Source organism: Quercus suber, unplaced genomic scaffold (genome assembly GCF_002906115.3).
Source record: "Quercus suber isolate HL8 unplaced genomic scaffold, Cork oak 2.0 scaffold_80, whole genome shotgun sequence".
Lineage (NCBI taxonomy): Eukaryota > Viridiplantae > Streptophyta > Magnoliopsida > Fagales > Fagaceae > Quercus > Quercus suber.
The window spans coordinates 725477-731932 of record NW_027069545.1 but is presented as its reverse complement, the minus strand read 5'-3'; positions in this window follow the sequence as shown (position 1 = coordinate 731932).

Sequence of the window (6456 nt, the reverse complement as noted above, 5' to 3'; positions counted from 1 at the left end):
CACCCCCCCCCCCCCCCCCCCCCCCCCCCCCCCCCAAAAAAAAAAAAAGCATGATGGGCAAGAGAACCATGCAATATCTTGTTTTGATTACAATGACATGGATTGTGCATGTACTTACTGTAGTACAAGCTAAGTACCTAGAGCCTCCGCTTAATACCTTTTCCAACCTTCCTGGTTATGTCTTTCCAAGTTCCAACCCTTAAGTATCATCGCCTTTGCCATAAGGCTTTACGATATTGCAAAGGATATTGTCTTCATAGACGTGAATTCCACTTTAAACATTATCCTGCTATATACGAAGAATGTTTGGATAAATGTTTGCTACCATGCGTACATCATACTATAGAAGTTTGGCCCCATTATTACGCATTTAGAAAATATGTAAATTTCCTAAAAAAAAATGAAAAAAAAGATATGAAGCTCTTCTTCTATATATATATAAACACATACAAAAAAACAGAAAGAAAGAAAATTGATAGAGATTGTTGTACCATACTTGCAAAGAAGAAAATGGTTTATGGATTAGAAGGAACAGTATAGAAGACTAAAAAAAAATGGAGTCGAAAATAAACATGTACACAAATATCTCTATGTTTGTATATGCATATACAAAACACGTATGGAGTGGTATATAAACATATACACATATTTTGATGGTGTCAATAATTAGTTTCCTTTGCTTCCAATGTTTCATGTACAGTTTCATGTATTGAGTTGCACACAGATTTGGATGATTAGGTCGTTTGAAATGCCGTTATTAATTTATTTTGTTCATTGGATATTTTTATAATGTTAGGATACTAGAATTTCATGCCATTCGATCAGCAGGTGTTCATAAAAATAAAAAGAATTACGTATGTTCAACAAGTGTTGCAGTCACTAAGGTTTTTGATTCTGCCATTATCTTTAAATAATAAAATAAGAATCAATACTTCGGAGAAACACTTTTAAAGTTATTGGTCATTTGAACTAATATAACCATTACATCATACATTTGAAGTCCATTTACTAAGGACACGAGCTATCCTATTGACAAATGTATTGGAATTAGTTAGACCAAATCTTAATCATCAGTAATATTTGTGATTAAAGTAGAAAAAATATAGGTAAATTTTGAATTCATGTATTGGCCTTTGCGTTTTTTATTTTTATTTTCAAGTTTAGGAGGGAAGTGTTGTATGATGAGTTGAAGTTGGAGGTTCAAGTCCAGCTAAATTGGGTAGATTTCAGTTTTGTATCATAGGAAAAATCTTGTTCTAATGACTACATAACCTAATTATACTTTATATTGTTTATCGCTAAATTTTTAAATGCTTAGCGATTAGGTTCTGGACCAAATTATATCTTGAATCCGTTTCAATTTTACAAAAGTAATCTAGTTGTAATTAGCTGATCAAATTTAGTCTTAAAATAGGTCATGGGTGCTTGCAAGTTAAACTATTGTTTTAAGACAACTATGGATTGAGTTGTCAAACCTATGCAATATCAATCTGTTTAAGTTACTGTTTCACTTTCATATCTTTTAGTTTCCTTTTGTCAAAATGCTAGATGAAATTTGTGTCAACCCTTACTAATTTTGATTCCTGTCCTGTTTGCACTTACCACTATTTAAGTGTTACCAGGGGTTCTTGAAACTTTATTCATTTGAGGGTACATAGGATAATAGTTTTAAAGTAAGAATGCCATCATTAGTAATTTTATTTATTTTTATATCATACAGCAATAGTGAAACGAATAATAATTAGTTTGGCGCTTTGGTTGCTTCATGCCTCCCTCCCTTTGGGATAAAGCCATCTCTGCAATGGAGAAACTTTATTGTTTTACTTTGTACTGCAATCATATTAACATATTGACTATTGATTAATGAGACCTACCAATGTTAAAGTGCATGAGAAATCTTGAAGGTTTTTTTATTTTTTTATTTAGGTAAGAAAGGCTAGAATGGCCTTGTAGACAAGCTAATCTGTCCTTATTCTAGAAAATGATAGTAATAGTATGAACTATGAAGTCTTCAGATATTTCCTCTTTTGTAGACAATTGACTGAGGGAGGTTAAAACCAAACCATGTTTGGGGATAGTTTTGAGCTTGAGCCTTTTTTTTTTTTTTTGCTGAATAGTTTTGAGCTTGAGCCTTGTGTTTTGGCTTGGAGATCATTATCATAAATATTGTATATCACCTCCATCCCTACAGCAGTGGAGGATGAAACTGACTAATTGGAGTAATGATAATTGTAAGGAATATCTTGATTTTTCATTCATTTTTGCAGGGGAAGTTATAAAACTTGTGGTGTTTCAGGTACAAATATGGTTTTTAGTGAAACACACACACAATATAACACATTAATCCAAGGGTTTTTGCAACATGGTGAGACAGCAAAGGCAGTGAAATATCTCATAATGATGGTTGACGAGGCAGTGACGGACCTAGCCTTGGGCCCCCCACCCATTTTGAAAAAAAAAAATTCTTAGTATGTTTGTACACAAAGAAAATTTTCAATTTGCCCCAAAATATGCAATCTTGGCCCCCCTCCCTCCAAAATAATTATAAATTGGCCCATGAAATCCAAAAGTATATGTTCTATGCTATCCCTTTTGGCCAGTTGCTTGAAAAATAATTTAATAACAAAAAATAAATAATAAATAATAAAGCACAAATTTGGTCCAAAGAAACCCAATTGCCCAAAAACTATGAATGACCTATAGACCAAGAAACCCAATTGCCCCAAAAAATAACATGAATTACCTGTAAACAAACTAATATTGACAACAAAAGTAAAGCACAAATTTGGCATTATCAAATGTATGATTTTCAGTTCACATGGTGTGAACTGTGAAGTGCTTATTGTTATATTTTTTAAATTACTTTTTAAAAAGTTTTTAGTTGTGTTTGTTGTAATAATAATGTTTATTTTTTTATTAAAAAAATTATATAATGAGTTTGCTGTAACAAATTGTTTGGTAATGTTACTTTTTAAGAAATGAGAGAAATTTGTCAATCTTATGTCAAAATATTATTTAATGGTTAGGTAGATGTAGGATAAATTCCTTATAATTAATTATTGTTGCCTTTTTTTTAAGATCATGGAAAAATAATGTTCAATTTTGATTTTTTTTTTTATTAAGAAATATTCAAAATAATTTAGAAGCTCATATTGAAAATGCAGTATTGTCAACATCTAGTTTGATGTCCCAATTTCTAAAATCCAGCAAATAAATTTTTGAAAAATCACCATATATAAAATTGGTAATAGTTCATTATAGAATTATCTAGAATTACCATGAATATATTATGATGTTAATTAACACAATGAAATTGAACAAACTTATGTTAAGTTTGGTCTATACCAATTTTTTTTTTAAACTTTGGCCCCCCTCATTTCCGAATCCTGGTTCCGTCCCTATGACAAGGGATTTTTAGCAAACGCAACAACTGCTGCCATGTTTATTGACTTGATGTCATCTAATCAAGTAGATGAAAATATTCAAGAGCTGCTTCCAAAGTTTGGGTGAAGGTTATTTAGTTTCTCAAGATCAAAGAAAACTTTTATATTTCAACCTATCACTAGTCATTATGTGAGTGGTATATTTGCTTTGAGTAAAATTCTATACTTTTTACGAGATGGTATTTCTTTTCATTTATGTGCCCAAGCAAGTGAGCTCATTGAGAAAATGGATGGGGAAAATTGTTCACCTAATTATCGCACATACAACACAATCTTCCAACGTTTACTGCAACATAGTGAGACGTCAAAGGCTATGGAACTTGTTAAGATAATGGTTAACAAGGTCTTCTCTGCAGAAGCAACCACTGCAACCATGTTGGCTGACTTGCTATCATCTAGTCATGCTGATAAAAATATTCATGAATTGCTTTAGAAGTTTGTGTGAAGGTTTTTTAGTTTATCAAGAGTAATATCAGGGGACACTTTCATATTTTACTCATCACAACTCAATATGTAAGTGATGTGTATTGGCTTCATATAAATTCTATAATTTTTACAAGCTGATATATCTTGCCATTTATGTCCATAAGACTATTTGTTCCTTTAACAGTTTCATCTTTTGTTGCAATTTCTTCGTGCACTCATTTTATTGCTTTAAACCTAATTTTACAAATATTGTTTTTCAAATTTTGGTTGATTGGCAGTTGCTAAGTGTTATCTTGTAAAGTGTGGCATTTTTATAGTTATATGTCCATTGGCTACTCGAATTAATGTTTTTGAGATTCACATCTAGTGATTCCCTTCCAATGTTTATAGATTATCTTCTCTTATGTACATAGTAATGAGTTTTCTTTGTACTTTGTTTGCTGCTTTGTGTCCTTTTTGCATGAAGTAGTCCTTTTATTTTCAATAAAAAATTTCTTATTAAAAAAAAAAAGTCTAGCTGTTGCATGTTAAAATGTAATTCAATAAACTATATATTATGCTTAAACGTTATATATTATTCTCTATGACAAGGTGCAGTGAATGCCTTACTCATATTTCTAAGCTGAACGTAGCCTACTTTCATAGGAACCAATTTAGACCAGTGTAGCTTTAATAGCTTCACAACTTAAGGAAGTTGCTTCTTTGTCCATCAAATAGAAGATAGGAAATTTAGATTTCATTCTGGTACAAAAATAACTTGATAGTCTGTTGATCATGAAATCCAGTGTCAATATCTTTTATGAATGTGGTAGATGCTTTAATGGAGTAGCAACAAGACCCCTACAAAAAAGAAAAAGAAACATGAAAACTGTTTTTTATTTGGCATGTAACAGAAAAGTGCTGACATTGGAGCTTGACTAGTGGTTGGAGAATATTCAATATGCTATGGTTGTTATTTTGAAAAGTTAATGAGTTTTAGCTCAAATGACACTTCCTCCTCCTTTAATTATGGGATGGAGGGTGAGGTCTTGGGTTCAAGATCCATGAGGTGTGTGTGTAACTTATCAATAAAAACAGTTTGTTATTGTGAGACACAGATTTGGCATTTTGTAATGTTAGGAAGACTAGTTACTTAGTGAATAGCTTATTTACCTAGCAGTTTACTAGCCATTTAAGTAACCTCTTAAGATTGTCTATGTAAGGGGCTCTAATATAATATTTCTGGTTTTGTAATTTTTTAGAAGAATTGCATGCAGCCTGACCTTTATGTGTGATACTCAAGAATACTAATATATACTTGGTTCATAACTTCATATATCTACTTTCTCACTACAGCTAGCTTTACTATGTTTCAACCATTATTCAAAGCTAACCTATCAAGGATCGCTAGTTGTCCAAATCACATGTGACCATCCAACTTGGACTTTATATGCGAAAGACCCAATATTTATTTGCAAAATGGACGATTGTCGCATGTCACACAAAAAAAGGTTTCTGAACAGTTGTGAAATGAAAGTAGGGAAAAATGGAATTAGTTTGATGCTTTTATGAAATGATAGAAAGTTTATTTGCCATTGGTGATATTATGCGGGAAAGGGGAGGAGGTGCCAGTTGAGCTTGAGCTCATTGGAAGGAGAATTGACAAGTCTTTGTAAGTATTTGGACTTAAATCTAAATTTTGAGAAAAGATCTGTGATGTTTAAAGTCAGTGGACAAAATCTCTAACAAGCTCCACAACTAGAAGGCCAAGCTTTTAACCAAGCTGGTAGGCTAACTCTAATTAAATCTGTATAATTTCATCCCCTTTATCTCTTTTCTTGTTTAGAAACTCTTGAATGGATAACCTGTGAATTCTGATGGGGTCATACTGGCAGTAAAAGGAAAATTCCAAAATTCTCACTACAGCTAGTTTTTTGAGTTGAATAACTCGATGCTTGCCTAGGAGAGGGGGGACCTTGGGTGTAGGAGCACTACTGGTTTTTATAATTCCAAAATTCCTTTCTATATGAAACACTTAGAGCCTGTCTGGTAGTGTGCTGAAGAGCCTTCTAAAGAGCTTTTAAGTTGCATAAGTTTTTTAATGTTCACTCTTCAGCAACTATTTTAGCTTTTCAAAATAAATAAAATTTTGAAAATGACAGCCGATGGCCCTCCCATGTCTAATGTAAAGTTAATGTGATCTGTCCTTATTCTAGAAAATGATAGTAATAGTATGAAGTCTTCAGATATTTTCTCTTCTGTAGACAATTGACTGAGGGAGGTTAAAACCAAACCATGTTTAGGGATAGAATTGAGTGAAAATGGTTAAGGTTGTGGAGGATCAATAGTTAAAGAGAATTCTATTAATTTTTTTCGGAATATTTGTACAGAAGGCACTACTTATTAGATCTACAAGAAGGATAAAAAATAATTATACAAAGTTTGAGCCTTGTGTTTTGGCTCGGAGATCATTATCATAAATATTATATACCACCTCCATCCCTACAGCAGTGGAGGATAAAACTGACTAATGGGGATAATGATAATTGTAAGGAATATCTTGATTTTTCACTCATTTTTGCAGGGGAAGTTATAAAACTTATGGTGT